Genomic DNA, 15,593 nt, shown 5'->3' with positions numbered 1-15,593 from the left:
AATGGGCCTTAGAGACAATTAATACTTAGAACCAACTTTATTTAAGAGGAAACATTCCAATGCATACAGACACTTCTATAGCATAATACATGTTCAAGTGCAGAGACACGTGATCAACAATTTTCTAAATAGAATGGAAAATATGACAAAACTATTGTTCCTTTTGGTGAAAGACATTATTTGACATTTTAAGGAATATTGCAGCACCTTCTTCCAATAACTATTGCTAATTAATTGGGAAGAACTTCCACAAACCCAAGTCATTTTCACTTTAGAAATACACTTTCAGTGAAACGTGAAAATATACCCATCTGCCACTGTCGATCAGAACCTCACTCTGGCCATATGGAGCACTCACGAATTAAACATGAAAGTATTCTTAATTTGAATACCAAAGTACAGTTAATCACCCTTAGTTCCAAAATGTTGTTTACTGACCCCTTCTCTCAGCCCACTGCAAGCAGATTCCAACTGCTGTAATATACTCAAACAAAGAGGTTGTGGAAAAAAGCAGACTAGAACAACACTTTGGAAAACTATTTTTAACTAGCCATGGAGATCTAATGTAAGAGACGGTGCATGCATCTCTATCACTGGAATCTTGCAGGTAATACTTTCAATTTATAAGAGCCTAGGATTAGCGGAGGCAGAGTGTTGTCAATGAAACCCAAACAAAACAGATACACGAGCAGATTTTGCAGGGATATGGAATCAAAGCTATTACCCTGGCTAACACAGCTAGGAGAAGTTGCCTTGCAAGATTGGGCCAGGGTTAAGAAAGGGAGGATTACAGACAAAGGCAGTTAAAGTATGATTCACTAGTGGGGAGAGGGCGTGGTCAGCAAGCCATCATGGCGGACGTGAGCTCCTAGTGCTCCGTTACTAATCCCTCACTTATCCTGATTCATGCTCTGAATCCAACCCATCCGTACGAGTAAGCGGCAATACCTGACTGGCGCCGGCCTGTAGTTGCAGTTGGGATCCCATAGCAGACACATGCGCACGCACAACCTGCGATATCGGCGACGGCGGGTTCGAGGCCCGGGCGGCTTCGGAGCGGGCGCGGGAGCGTACTGACAGGCGGAAAGAAGCTGCTGGGACTGCAGAGGCACCGCGCGGTTGGGCGTGATACCACTTTGCCTGTAGAGTTGTCGGCGCTCCCGACAGTACATACCCAGCCCTTGCCGGCACAGCCCTGATCGGAGGTGTCAGGCCAGAGTGCACTGCGATTTGGGCCTTACCCCAGGAGACCCCGTGAGATAAGCCCTGCTCGAGTGGTGCTGGAAGGGGAGCTTGCAGCCTTTGTTGTTGGGGCGTGCCTACCCATGCAGTGAAGCCGGAGCTGTGGACGCAACCGCGTGTATTGCAACGCCACACGACCGCTGCCCCTGACCCACTTGTGTAAGCGGCCAGGGCAGTAAGCGAGGACTGTATCCTGCTCCTGGAGGGCCTAGTTACTGAAGACAGTGGCTGAGAGGGCTGCTGTGTGAGTAACCGCGGCGAAGAGAAGTGCTGTGTCCTACAGCCTGTAAAAGAGGCATAACGCACCCTGTGTACCATGCCCCGCGCCTGCCCTGCACCCACCTGTAGTCGGACTGAACTGGCTGACCTGCTCCTACGTTTGCGGCGCCCCTTACAACAAAAGTGACGGCCATTACCCAGTGGCACAGGACTGGAGTACTGGGAATTGATGTGTTTCTCCATCACCTGCGGCAGCATTGTGAGGCGGCAATATATCAGTGACCACGCATATGCATACAGGGTGCTTTCTGCGGCGAGATGGGTTAGTGAGACCTGCATGCCAGTTACCCATTGACTCTTTGGGCATACGTGTAGGGGACTGCTCAAGAGGAAAGTTTGGAGGGCGCCTGTGTCCCCGGAGGTGGGGTCGCATTGTTGGGAGTGAGCCTGGCACAGGCGTGCACCAGTGAGGGGACCCCGACCATGCTGGACTTTGCATGGGACGCCGGCAGCGATGCAATACACTGGGAAATTAAGCGTTGACTCTGCCAAAGCATACATAGACAGCAGGGGCAACTGCGCACCTGCGATTCGATTTGGCACATATCTTCACGCAGTCGCTCTACCCCAGTGGTCAATGCTCTCCGCGCAAAAACTGGCAAAGGGCCGCCTCTGCACGAATGCGCAACAGAATGCTGCGTGCACTGGTACTCTGGAGTCAACTCGCACAGAAGATGGTACTGCCGGCGACGCTCCGTGTGTGCCAATCGCTGCAAAACTGGACTCGGTGCTGGCAGCGGTTTAGAAACTTGGGGCTGCGTAGGACTAGACGTTATCGTCTCTTGAAGACTGGATTAATAAGGTAGCATCTGACTTCACTCCTTTGCGTGCTGACCACCACAATCTGGTGGAGAAAGTCCAGTCGCACGCTCAAACGCTATCGGAACTGAGGCCCACAGTCACGCTGCGGCCTTACAAGATGTCCTAGATCGCGTGCACGCATTGCAAGACAGAGTTGAGGATTCAGAGGGGTGCTCTCACCGCAATAATGTCCGCATGGTGGGTCTTCCGGAGGGTGAAGGGGGCCGGACCCCGGAACTTTATGTGGAGCGTTGGCTTCAAGACATCCTGTCTCCGGGGACACTGTCACTGCACTTAGTAGTCAAAAGGGCACACCTGGTACCGGCCCACAAGCCCTCTCCAGGGGCTCGGCCCAGACCATTCCTCTTTAAACTCTTAAACTATAGAGATCGAGACGATGTCTTGCGTGAAACTCGTAAACTCTCCAATCTCAAGGTCAGTGGAAGCTCAATCATGGTGTTTCCGGACTATACGTCGCAGGTACAGAGGCGAAGAAGCACTTTCACTGCTGCAAAACATCAACTACGCGAACCAGAACTCCCCTACTCCCTGCTCTTTCCTGCCAAGTTGAGGGTGGTGGCTAAGGGTACCACCCGTTTCTTTGATTCACCAGAAGAGACATGGGACTGATTGGAAAGGTCAGGCCTATGGATGGGACCTCGTCCCTTGAGCGAAGAATCAACTAGGACAGCCAATAAGAGGACCCACTGTTGGGAAGCATGACCACGCGGGCAGCGGTGCCACGCCCGGAACAGAGCAAGATGAAACGCGAGGACGCCCTGGAAGCAGCTGCGACACTGGGGACTCAGGTGTACCGTGAGGCTCGAGAAATAAGCTTTTCTGGGTCGGCAACTGCCAGTGGTTCATCCACCCCTAGACCTGAGGACTTCGATGGTGTGCAGCTGCCTGATGTCACCTCGTAGACTGCTGACGACATCATGTGAGAGACTGCCATTGACCTGAACAATGAAGGAGACCGCTCACGCAAGTAGAAACTAACTTATACTGATGGATTGTGATGCTGATTATTCACAGGTCTGACACTCACGCCGTAGTAAGTCATATGCGCATGTCCCACACATAGGCCGCAGATACTATAGCACATATTAAATGTACTGTGCCCGCTGGAACGCAGATTGGGGAAGCGGGTGACTGCACCCTGACAGAGGGATAGAAACTATCTATATTTAGGTGTACTCTGCCCACACCCCAGCAGTCTCCACACTGGAAAAGTCACTGCCTTGCTGGGCAAAGTAGTAGTTTGGACGAACGACACCACAGAGTTCGCTCCAATCGTTAACATGGTTAAGGTTCATGTTCTAAGTTCTAGTTCAACATGGTCAGCCAATGGCCCCCGTGTACATTACAAGCCTATGCTCCACAGCTCGCCTCAAATCCACCGGAGAAATATATTAGCCAAACATGACACAGGTTAAAGTGACAACATTGAATATACGTGGTATGCACACACCCACACACAGATATTCTACCTACCTACAGAGGCATCTGACTAACATAGCATTGCTTCAGGAGACGCACATGTCACAGGTTGAGCTGGCGCACTTGCGTAGAAGGTGGAGGGGTCAGGCATTCGGCACCGCCTATTCATCACATGCGCGAGGCACACTGATATGTGTCAAGGCGGGGGTCCCGTTTGTCCGTGACGAGGACATACGCGACACGGAGGGCAGGTACACCTTTGTGAAGGGGCAATTGAATGGCCAAGCTATATCGATAAGCTCCATCTATGTCCCTAACACGGACCAAGACTCCTTCCTTGAACGCATATCCGGGGTGCTGGCCCGGTGGAATGGGATCCCCTGGTTGTTGGGTGGAGATTTTAATTCGGTGCTTAATGTCGATCTAACAGGTCATTCCCGCCCCTCAACAGAATCACTTCTACGTCTAATGCAAAGGCCCTCTTGAATTGGCTTACACATTGGGCTCTGCTTGATATATGGCACTTCCTTAATCCCACTGCTCGTGTTTACTCTCACTACTCCGCAATGCACGGGCTACATGTACGTCTAGACAAGTTGAGGGGGGGTCACAGGCATTACTCCCTTTGGTCCAAAGCATTGATTACCTAGGGCGGACCCACTCCGATCACAACCCCTTGTTGCTGCAGCTCAGGTGGGAGATGCAACGCCCTCTAGCTAGGGCACTAGAGGACTCGGCGTTACTTTCATCGCTGGGGATGGCTATTCTAGCGTATTTTGAATTAAATGAAGGTACGGTCAGCAATGCGCTTATTGAATGGGAGGCATTTAAAGTATCGATCAGGGGACAATGTATGGGAGCCACATAGAATATTCGCAAGCAGTTATCGGACTCCCTTGCAAAAATAGAAACACAGCTGTTACAGTATGAACAAGGGGGCGAAGGGTCGGGCAGGGACTTGCGGCGCCTCGAAGCGCTACGCTCTGACCATGCAGAGCAATTGGAGCATCTCCGAAGTCACAATTACACTGCGCACACACCCCGTACACATACCACTGCTGATAGAGCGGGCAGGCTGTTAGCCTGGCTGATAAGGCAGGAATATACCCACGGCCCAATCGGGCCGCTGCGAGGGATCAAGGGGCAGATGCCATGCACACAGGGAGAAATCCATGAAGCCTTGACACAGCACTATACCTGCTTGTACCAATCCCATAGGAGAGGCGATGAGCAAGACTTAGAGGAGTTTCTGAAGGCTTTACAGTTGCCCACGATGGAGAGGGAACACAGGGAAACACTCAACGCACCGGTTTCATTGGAAGAGATTGGGGAGGCCATACAATCCCTTGCTTCCGGGAAGTCGCCGGGCCCGGATGGGTTGCCGGCAGACTACTATAAGGAATATCATGTCTCATTGGTGCAGCGTCTTCACACTATATACGCCACTGCATTGGAGACCCAGCAACTCCCGCCCTCTATGCGCGAAGCGCACCTGATATCGCTGTTAAAGCCTGGTAAGGATCCAGCGGTGATGGGCTCTTATAGGCCTTTAGCCTTGCTCAACATGATTACAAGATACTTGCGAAGGTGTTGGCAGATAGATTGGCGCAAGTAGTTCCAGCACTGGTCCGTACAGATCAAAACGGCTTTTACCATCCCGTAGCACCTCTCTCTTTCTATGGCACTTTAGGGTGTCAACATACGTGGTGAAGGAATTGCCACGGGCGGGATGTCTTGTATTAGACCTGGAGAAGGCCTTTGATTCCCAGGAGTGTAATTATTTGTTTACAGTGCTTGATAAATTTGAATTGGGCCCAGTTTTTATCCAGTTAACACGCCTACTCTACACTAACTCTACAGTCAGAGTCAAAGTGGGTCCAATACAGACAGGGGTGTCCTTTGTCCCTGCTCCTGTTTCCGCTCGCAATGGAGCCACTAGCAGAAGCGCTGCACGTCCAGTTGGAAGATGGGGTGTCCCTGGGGGGTGCCACACAACAGGTGTCACTGTATGCTGACTATCTTCTCATTTATATTAGAGACAGCGACCGAGTCCCTGTTCGACTGGCGCAACTGCTTGAAGAGTTTGCTGGGTTCTCTGGATTAACTGTGAATGTAGACAAGTCCTGCATCTACTCTTTCAGGGAGGGGCTCCACAACCCCGGCCTCCTTATGAGTGGCAAGCGGGTACGGTGGATACCTGGGTATCCAGATCTATCACCAATCAGATGATCTTTTTGATGGGAACCTGGGAAGGGTGGTGACATCCCTCAAGTCACAGATGCGATTTTGGAGTACATTACCATTAGCTGTAACGGGCAGAGTTGCGCTCACTAAAATGGTGGTACTCCCGAGACTATTATACTATTTAGTGAATCTGCCGATATACATCCCAGCCTCCTTCTTCGCCTCTATGGAGAAACAGATCCGAGATTTTATCTGGGGCAACACCAGGCACAGAATGGCGCTGAAAAAGTTGTATTTGCCAACAGACCAAGGGGGATTGGCGGCTCCTTGTCTCGAACACTACTACCTGGCCTCCCAGCTACAGTGGGTGGCATGATGGCTGTTGGACCGTCATTGTGCAGACACTGCAACTACGCGTTCTCCCTACCCCCTGGATCACATAGTCTGCCTTTTCCATACAGGTGCACGGTTAAGGCCGCCGGAATACTTGCTGCTTGCGGTGGCCTATAGATGCTTTTGTAGAAGCCTCAATCTAACCCGTAAGGTGATCCCCTATGCGCCAGCGATACCCTTTGAGGGAACCCCCACCAGACAGGCGGTAATTTCTACACCAGCACTTAAGAGGTGGCATGAGAACGGTGTCCAGACGCTCGGAGATCTATATCGCGAGGGGGTGCTTATACCCTATACATCGTTGGTAGAGGAGGAAGGGCTCTCACCAGGGCACTTTCTAATCCATCGCACACTGGTAGCTTCACTCACGGCCAAGTGGGGAGACATCACTACAGAGCCACAAACGCATCTCACCATGCAGTACTTACATGTCATGGGAACGGGCAGACACCTAACGCGCTTATTCGCAGCCTCACTGCGCACTCACGCTGCGATTAGCCTGGATTCACTCCGTCATAAATGGGAACTAGATTTGGGACACCAGCTTACTGACGCGGATTGGGCTTGGGTGCTCGCGAGCCCGACACGCATAGCTAAGAATGTGGGCTTCCGGCAACTACAGCTCTATATAGTCCACAGGGCATATCTCACACCTGCAAATTTAATCAGTACTTCAATCGCATAGATGCAGAGTGTCCGAGATGCACTGAAAATGGGGCTGACTTACTACACATGCTTTGGAGCTGTACCCGGGTGGGAACATACTTGTGTGAAGTGGCTGCAATATTATACGCCTGTATTGGTCAAAAGCCGTCTTTCGATTGGCCAACCTACCTGCTACACAAATTCCATAGGACCCCCAACACAAAGGTCACTTCCAGCTTCCTAGATCTGGGACTGATAGTAGCCAAAAGGCTGATTACTAAAAAATGGAAAGCACCGGACACCCCCCAACGTAACTGCCTGGCAGTAGTCCATGCTCGCATGGGCCAAGGCAGAAAGCCTCGCCATTCGATGAGAGGAAATACTGGGGCTACTCAGGATCCCCATTGCAACATACTGGGACACTCTCTATACCGAGTTGCAACTAAATGCAGACATGACGAACGGGGACTCTCCTGATATACACTCTGTGGGCAACTAACACACATGTGAGTTTGGGTAGCGTGTACACCACAACACTTTTCTAGGGTGAAGGGAAAGTCTAGGCTAGCCACCAGGGGTGTCGCCTAGAAGCAGGAGTAATGCTGAATGATCCCAGATTCCTCGAGAGAAGATAAGACATGTTGGTCACACAATGGCAGTTGGGGGTAGGCATAAAGACCATGTCAATACGCGTGTGGGTATGGTGCGCCGCTGAGGTGTGTGTGTGTATTGGGAGATTGGAGGGTTCCAGATTCTCCATACATTGTAAAGGCCCGAGGCGGCCCCCCCATTCAACCAATTTCTTGGCTTGAGTTGCCTTGGCGAGGGAGGGAGTGCCCGTGGTATCAAGGGTGGGTTGCATGGCCGCATTGAAATCACCTCCTAGAATCTTCTGTCCTAAGGGCAGGGTGGAAATGATGTCAGTAAGGTGTTGCAGCGCTGAGGTGAGCATCGCGGGTGGAATGTAGATGGATATAAGGTTAAGGGTGTTCCCCTCCAACATCCCAGAGAGAGAGTCACGAATCACCCCTGCGGGTCCCTATTGACGTGAGTAGGGACAAATGGAAGGGTTCTCCTCAGTAGGATGGCCACCCCCGTGAGCCTCAGTTAAAGCCCGAGTGCCACACCCTGTCGAAACCATAACGTGCAAGAAAGGAACAATATGTTCCCAAGAGATGGGTCTCCTGAAGCAAGAGGACATCGGGGGAGTGCCGTTGGGCATATTTCAACACTGCTGTACATTTGATGCAATCAAGCAGTCCGTTGTCGTTCCAGGACATGACCCGAAGAGAGTTACTTTCCTGGTTTGCGTGCATCATATGGAGCGCGTGATCTAAGGGAGTTACAGGGTTGTAGCTTGTCATGGACCCTTGGCGGGATACAAGGAGGGCGCGGTCTCCTCACTAGAGACCCAGTGCATGGGATCGCAGCGCGTGTGTGGCATTCCTGTGCTAAGGTGCTGTGTGCTGTTCGAGAAAAGAATAACACAAAACATAAGTCTAAACCTTGGCTAACGGTCCAGGTCCCCCCTCCCCACCTCACTCCTCTATACTACTGGAACTGAAGCATCTGTCACCCTACAAACTAGGAAAGAAAAGGCTAAACTAAACGCTTAGCTTCAGGAGCTGCGTGGTGGACCCCTCCTTCAGTGTCGGATGTAAGTGCATCATCAGCAGATTTCTCCGAGTTCTACAGTGCAGTGGGACAAGAGTCCCAGGACTCCTGGGAGTGATGCCCCTCCCATCTCCCCGTCACCGCCTTCTCAGGGGCTCTCAGATCGTTGGACTTAAGGAGAGGTCCCAGTCCGTGGCCGCCATGTCTAGAGTTCCCAGAGGGTTGTGTTCAATGCACGAATTGTCTACGGATCTATTCCGCCGCCGAGGTTGGGAACCTGAAGGGTTGGTGGTGTTTCCAGGTTCTCAGGTGGTTGAGCCCAGAGGCTTCTTTGTGGCCCCCACGTCCTCTGCGTGATTGTGTGCACCTCCTGCGCTGCTTGGGGGACAGAGGTCGTGAGCTTGGGGTCCAGAGTGTATGGGTGGAGAGTACAGATGAGTCTCAAGGGGGCGCTCCTCGGTCAGCCAGGTCCAAGCAGCCTGTGGAGAGTCGAAGAATTGCGCTTTGTCTTGGAAGACGATGGGAAAGCGGGCCGAATAGAGGAGCAAATATTCGAGGTCAAGAGCGTGCAATTTCTGTTTGACCACCGTATAGGAGCGCCGCTGGACCTGCACCTCTTTGGTGTAGTCCGGGAACACTTATGGTATGATTCTGAAATGTCAGGGTGCCCAGAGTCCGGGCCTCCCGTAGGAACGCATCCCTGTCTTTGAAGTTGAGGACCTGGGCAATTATAGGACGCTGTGGGGCTCCAGGTGGTGGTCTGGGTGCAAGGGATCGATGGGCCCTTTCGACGGCGAACCAAGCAGACAGTGTGTCTTTAGGCATCCAGGATGATATCCATGTATCGATGAAGGTTGCCATTTGGCCTTGTTCGATCCCCTCCGGATATCCCACCAAGCGGAGGTTGTATTGGCGTGATCGATTTTCGGCGTCCTTGGCTCTTCTGTGTAATTCCTTGGTGTGTGTCTGCAGGTGAGCCACTTGTTCTTTTAATTGGTGGACATCATCCTCCACCATGGATAGGCGGGATTCCGCTTCTGAGATGTGAGCTGTGGCGTTGCGCAAGTCCTGCCAGATGAGGGACATGTCAACAAGAACCTCGCCAATTTTCCCCTTGTTGGACTTGGCCCTCCTTGGCAGGTTCACCCCTGAACTTTTTGCCTTAAGCTCTGACATGGTGGTAGTGATTTTAGGCCTCTGGGCACTTTAGCACTGTGGCCCAGTGTAAAGTGCGTGCGCGCTCTGAGTGCGTGTGGTGAGATTGGCCTACCCTCCCATAGGAATGCATGGGGATATGTGTGTCCATGGTAATTCCTGGTATGAGAGGAGTGCAGGGTCGAGTTTAGTATGTGCGGACTCGTGAGAATAAATGCTGCGCAATGGTGTGCGCAGATTTATGGTGACTGGTGGAGAAGTGCCACTTTTAGAAGTTGGCATTTCTGTGTGCTATGTGTCTGCCTGCCTGATGTGGAGTGCATGTCTGGCTTGTGATAGACAGGAGCTGGGAAGGCTGGGGAATTCCAGGAGCCAGGACGAGTCTGCCCAGTGGTGAATAGAAAGATCTGCATGCAGATGGGAGGGAGGAGTTGCACCTGGGACCTGAATAGGGCTGTGCCTTTCCTCCACAATGCTGGCTCTGCCCCCTGTGGTGCGTCTAATCCCCGAGCCCCCACCTGACAAAGGAGAGAGGAGCTGAGCAAAACAAAGTGCTCCAAAGCTCCCCTAAACCAGTTCCGAATGGTATCCCCAAGTCCTGTGCTGTGACACAAAGGAAAAGGGCATATAAATATAGGGGCTGTGACCCCATGAAAAGGTTGAGTGTTCCTGACGGAGGGGGACTTGCTGCTGGAGGAGCCCAGGAGGGACCGCCATGGGGAGTGCCTCCCTGCTGGAGGGCCCTGAGTGCTGGCCCCCTGGGCCCTGAATTGCCCCATGATGGACTTTTTGGCTGGGACCTTTTCTGCCTTGATCCTCCAAGACCTTGAAGGAGCTTGTCCTGTGCCTAGCGCCCTAGGAGCGCTTTATTTTGAAGTTTCCCTGATGGAACGGGAGATGTGGGCTTTGCAGCGCAGCAGCGCAGCCCTTGGAGGGGGAATCCCGGCACAAGGGATTCCCCCGTGTTTGCCTTCATCGCGGGTGCCCACTCGACATTTTGCTGATCTGTGCGGGTGCCCACCCCACATCTTGTTTTATTGAGCAGCGGGTGCCCACCCCGCTATTTTTATTTAAATGGTCGCTTTGTGTCCTTTTTTTTTTTAATGCGGGAGCCCACCCCGCATTTCAGCGAATCACCGCCGCGGCACCGAGCCGCCAAGAAGGAGAACGCCGGGGACACCGGAAGTCAGGCAAATGTGGCGCCTGACGTGGGGCGGGACTTCCGCATTTGCGAGGAAGCCTTGCCCCAAGTGGAGAGAACCAAGCCGTGCAGAGTCTCGCGGCCGGCACATGGGAGCATGAAGTCCAGGTCCCAGGAAGAGGGACCGGGTGAAGAGAAAGTACCAGCGGGGGGAGAGCCTTCCCCGCTCAGCCCACCTATGCTGAGAGACGAGGAGAGGAGACAGTCTGTACGCAGTAGCCCGGTGAGTGGGGCTGCATGTTGGCACCTTGCGAGTGCCTGAGTCCGGGGCGAGTCCGCCGTTGCAGGATGCTCCAATGTTAGAGGTCAGCATTACTTTTGGGAGCAAGTTCTTTTTGTTGGCGCATGTTTATTTTTAGAGCCTGTGCGTGGCTCCATCTTGGGCATGTTTAGTTTTAGGCGCCAGTGCGCTCCACGTTTTAGGGGCCTTCTTTTTGTTTAAGGGCCCAGAGGGGCCCGTGCTTCCCCGCTTTGCAATGACTTCAGCTGCCCCACTTGCAGAAGGCAGCTGCACCGATGGGGTAATTTTATTGAAAGGGCCCCAGTGGGGGCCCCAGGCACAGTGGTGCCAGTCCTTTATTTGCTTCACAGCGGCGCCGCAGTTGCGGGCCGCTGCAACGAGGGGGCTATTCTATTTTAGCAATCCCTGAGTGTGACAGGCGGCATATTGAGAGCCCCGGACTTCATTTGGTCCTCCCAGCTGCGCAGAAATTAGTGCCATCTGCATTGTTTATGCCCTCATGTGATATTCTCAGCTGCCCAGCAAGTAGTGGGCAGCTGCAACGTTTAGGTCTGCGCAGTTGCGCACCCTTGACTTCTGCTGCCTTGGCAACACGCCCTGACTGTTGGACATAGGGCATTTGAGCCCCTTTGAGATAGCCAGTTGGCCAGGGAGGATTGTAGGGCGCCATGCCCTAATGTAATGTATGCCTCTACAATGGTGGTCTTTTTAGGAGACTATGTGCTAAATATGATGGTGCTAGGAAATGTAATGTATGTACTACGTTTTATGCACCCTGTGTTATACCTCTAAATGTGTTTTTTATGTATGAGGTAGGTTTGCATATTATGGTTTATGCTAGTAAGAGTTATTTCTTCCTGTGAGTTATGCTTAGGAGGTGAGGGTCTAATGCGTTTAGACTTATGAGATTATTGCATAATGTGTTTATGCAATAGAGGTTGGCGCAGAATGTAATTCGCGCCTAATGTGATACTGTGCATAATGTAGTTTATGTTACAGGCTGATGCTGACTACAGTGGTTACCAGTAATTACTGGTTGTGTTCTATGTTTATGATAAGTTCACTTGGTGATGGTTCTGACAGTGGTCCAGTTGGCCCTGTCAGGTGTAAATAATCCCTTGTAAATATGACCTAGTGGCAGGTGGCACAATGTATATGATGTGATTACTATTCTAATGTGTTATGAGAATACAAAGGCTATTTTTGATATAATCTTGTGTGGAGTTCCTTTTGTAGTGTACCTGGGATGTTGTTGCTGGGTGCGTGCATAAATGCTTTACACATTGCCACCGGGACAAGCCTGACTGCTCGTGCCAAGCTACCAAGGGGGTGAGCAGGGGTTATCTCTGGCGTGTAACTCCCTTGCCCTGACAAGAGTGGTGGTCTCTGCCTGGCTTTGGCGCAAGCCTTAGCCAACCAGACGTCCCATTTCTAACACCCCTCCACCGTGGCTTGGGACGTGCGGATCGTCTGCAGGATTGAGGCTAGGTCTTTACCAGGGAGAGACGGGCCGCCTACGCCACCCTCCAGTGGGCCCTGTTCAACTGTAGTGAATTGGTCCATTTTCGTCTGCATTTGGGTGGTAGAGGATTTAGGGCCCTGATCTTTCCCTATGGTCAGTGGCGGGTAGGTCTCCGGCAAGATTAGTGACATGGAGCCTCTGGCCAAGACTTAGTCGACTGGGGACTAGCCGCCGCCCGACCTCCGTGTGTTGCAGCGAGGTGGATGAGCCTCAGTACTCAAGATGGGAGGTCTGTAGATAGTGGGGTCTCGGGGGCACGCACGCAGGCTGCCAATCTAGGAGGCCGTGTGTGTGGTTCCCAGGCCCCGGAATGCCCCCGCTGAAGGTGAGTGGATATGTCTGAGGGCCCAAGGAAGGAGCGGGCCCCGATGTACCGGGATGTCAAGCCTGCAGGTCAGAGGCAAGAAAATCACAGCAGTGCGCCAAGAGTCACGGCCACCCTCTGCAGCAGGGTCCGGCCGGAGATGGGGGGGGAGGGGGCACCCCAAGGTCCCAATGTAGGCCACAGCTCTGGTGCGCGGGGTGGGGGGGGGGGGCGGGGGGGGTAAGTGTTCAACCATCCCTCCTCAAAGTCCGGCCGGGAGACTCCCGTCTTTTCAAGGGTCCAGGGTACAGCGCAGGATCTCAGGCGTTCATCCCTAATCACCCTGATGGTCTCGCCGTCACAGGGGGTGAAAGTGGGAACCCCAATGGCGCTCCAAGCGGATATGAGAGCACTGCCGCCCTGGGTGCTCCGGCGAGGGGAGGCTCAGTGCGTGGATGCACTGTTAGGCATCACCAACCTGGGGATCTCAGCCCCCTCCACCCGGAGAAAGGATAATGGCGAGGTTCAAAGCCAAGGCGTCCCTCTGGGTTTGTCTCCAGGGGGGTCCCGCGCAGCAGGATCTGGAGGTGGGGGTGGGAAAGAGATACAGTAGCCCGGGCCAAAGTATCCACTTCCGGGCCGCTGTGCAGTGTCTAAGCAAGTCGCAGGCTAAAGGAGGCCCGGCGGGCTGAGTCTATCAGGGCTGCACGCACGGGGTACAGTCACTCGGATCCAGCACCCCCCCCAGGGGTCAAGAGGTACGTCCACCCCACTGAGGTAGCCACTGAGGGCAAAAAAGGCGGGGGCACTCACTGCCAATCCAGGAATCTGGCAAAATGCAGAGTCGATCGCTCCGGTCAGGTGCAGTGCAGACCCCATGGAGCCGCGTTAGTCAAGCGTAGGTCTCCTGGCCCCAGAGGCGCGTTGTGAGGTCTATGCTTGGTGTGATCTCCAGGCAGGTCACCGCAGGCCTCCGGACACACCCCTATACCACTGGTCTCAGTGTGCGGCCTGCACGGGCACGGATCACCGCGTTAGTCCAGAGGGAAAATTGAGGGAGGCACGGAGTTGGGCCGATATGGTAGCAGTACCCCAAGGGGGAGCCCTCCGCTGAGCGGCCTCCGAGTGTCAGGCGGTCAGATGTCAGGCTGCACCCCTTGGGTCCCGGAAGGCCTCCGGCAGATGATCTCAGGCCTCTCCGGAGCGCCTCAGAGATGGGCCAGGTCCGCCATCTTGCGGGGACGCGCTGCAGGCCTCGGGTGGAAGAAATGGCCTTGATTGGACACCCCAGCCACCTCAGGGCAACGGCGCCGCATCCGGGGAAGGAGCTGTCATCGTCAGGGCAAAATGTAAGTCTCCGATGGCAGTGGATCTCAGAGCAGATGACAGAGGGGTCCTGAGGACTCTTACAGTGCGACCGCCTTCTTGACACTCCAATCCACGCGCCCCAGGAATGGAGGTTCAGGGTTATTTGGAACCTTCTCCCACATTGACACTTGCTTTCAGCCAGGACACAAGTGAAATAAGACATTACGGATGGCCCATTATAGACGGACTCACTGACAGCATTTTCTTTCACTAAAAGACACAGCATGATGTTCCGCTCTGTTACCTTGCAGCATAATAAATGTTTCCCCTGTCCAGAAGCTGGAGCCCCCACCCCCTCCCCAGATTAACTGAGGCCCACATGGGGGGGGGCCTTCCCCCAAATTGAAAACCTCTGCTCTACACCATTTGCCTTTGTATTTTACAAACTTCGAATTTGAGAGATTTTATTTTGTTAATGAGGTAAGGATTGTTTCTCTATATTATTATATCCCAAGAAGTTTAGTAGAGATCTTTGCTCTTGCTCTACTTTAGACATGAAAATACTGACCAGACACAACCCTGGAGGCCTGGCACTCCTCCCCTTGGCCTTGCAGCCATAGTCCAGCATAGTGAGGACCAAGATATTGTCCAAATTGTGTCAAAAAGAACCTTATTGATTTTGCCGGACATGGCTAAAAAAAATGTTGTTGTGTGGGATAAAGAACTAGAATTACAAGTTCATGTATTATCCCTGAAAGTGCGGTCAACATGTTTCTGCCTACATGAATGTTAATCAGGCTTTCATCAGGACCAGAGGTGTAAATGTGAGAACCTGGCGGTATGGGCGCGCTAAGGCCCACCCTGACCAAGGGTTTGTAAGTGTTAAAAATATCAAAAAACACTCAGAGTAGATTCCGTCATGTGTAGAGAGGAACCGAGTTTATTCTAAAAAAAGAGTATAGTTGTGACAAACGGAGACGTACAACATAAAGAAACACAAAAGACAAACAAATATGCGTCAGTATGCTTCCAAAGATGTCACAATTTAGAAACATGCAAACATGCTCTTCAAGGTGCACTTATGGTAGCAGTAACCAAGTATCAGGTGTTGCTATCCGTGGATTCGTGCAACTAAAAAGGACTGCCAGCGGTGTCCTTATGAGAGAATAAAACGACAAACGATCCCTCTCTAATTCATAGGAGATCGAGATGCCCAAGTAACGTTATATATTAACAAGTGAACTAGGCCAACACGTAAGTGACC

The 15,593-nt window shown here is 52.5% G+C and overlaps 1 protein-coding gene across 1 annotated transcript in view; it reads right to left on the bottom strand.

Moving 5' to 3' along the window:
• Nucleotides 1–15,593, bottom strand: part of LOC146861596 (kelch domain-containing protein 1-like) — a 347,431-nt gene that overhangs the window by 13,315 nt on the left and 318,523 nt on the right. The gene's annotated exons all lie outside the window — the stretch shown is intronic.

The sequence above is a fragment of the Triturus cristatus genome, chromosome 3_1, assembly GCF_964204655.1.
Source record: "Triturus cristatus chromosome 3_1, aTriCri1.1, whole genome shotgun sequence".
Classification (NCBI taxonomy): Eukaryota; Metazoa; Chordata; class Amphibia; order Caudata; family Salamandridae; genus Triturus; species Triturus cristatus.
This window is presented reverse-complemented; position numbering and strand designations above follow the sequence as displayed.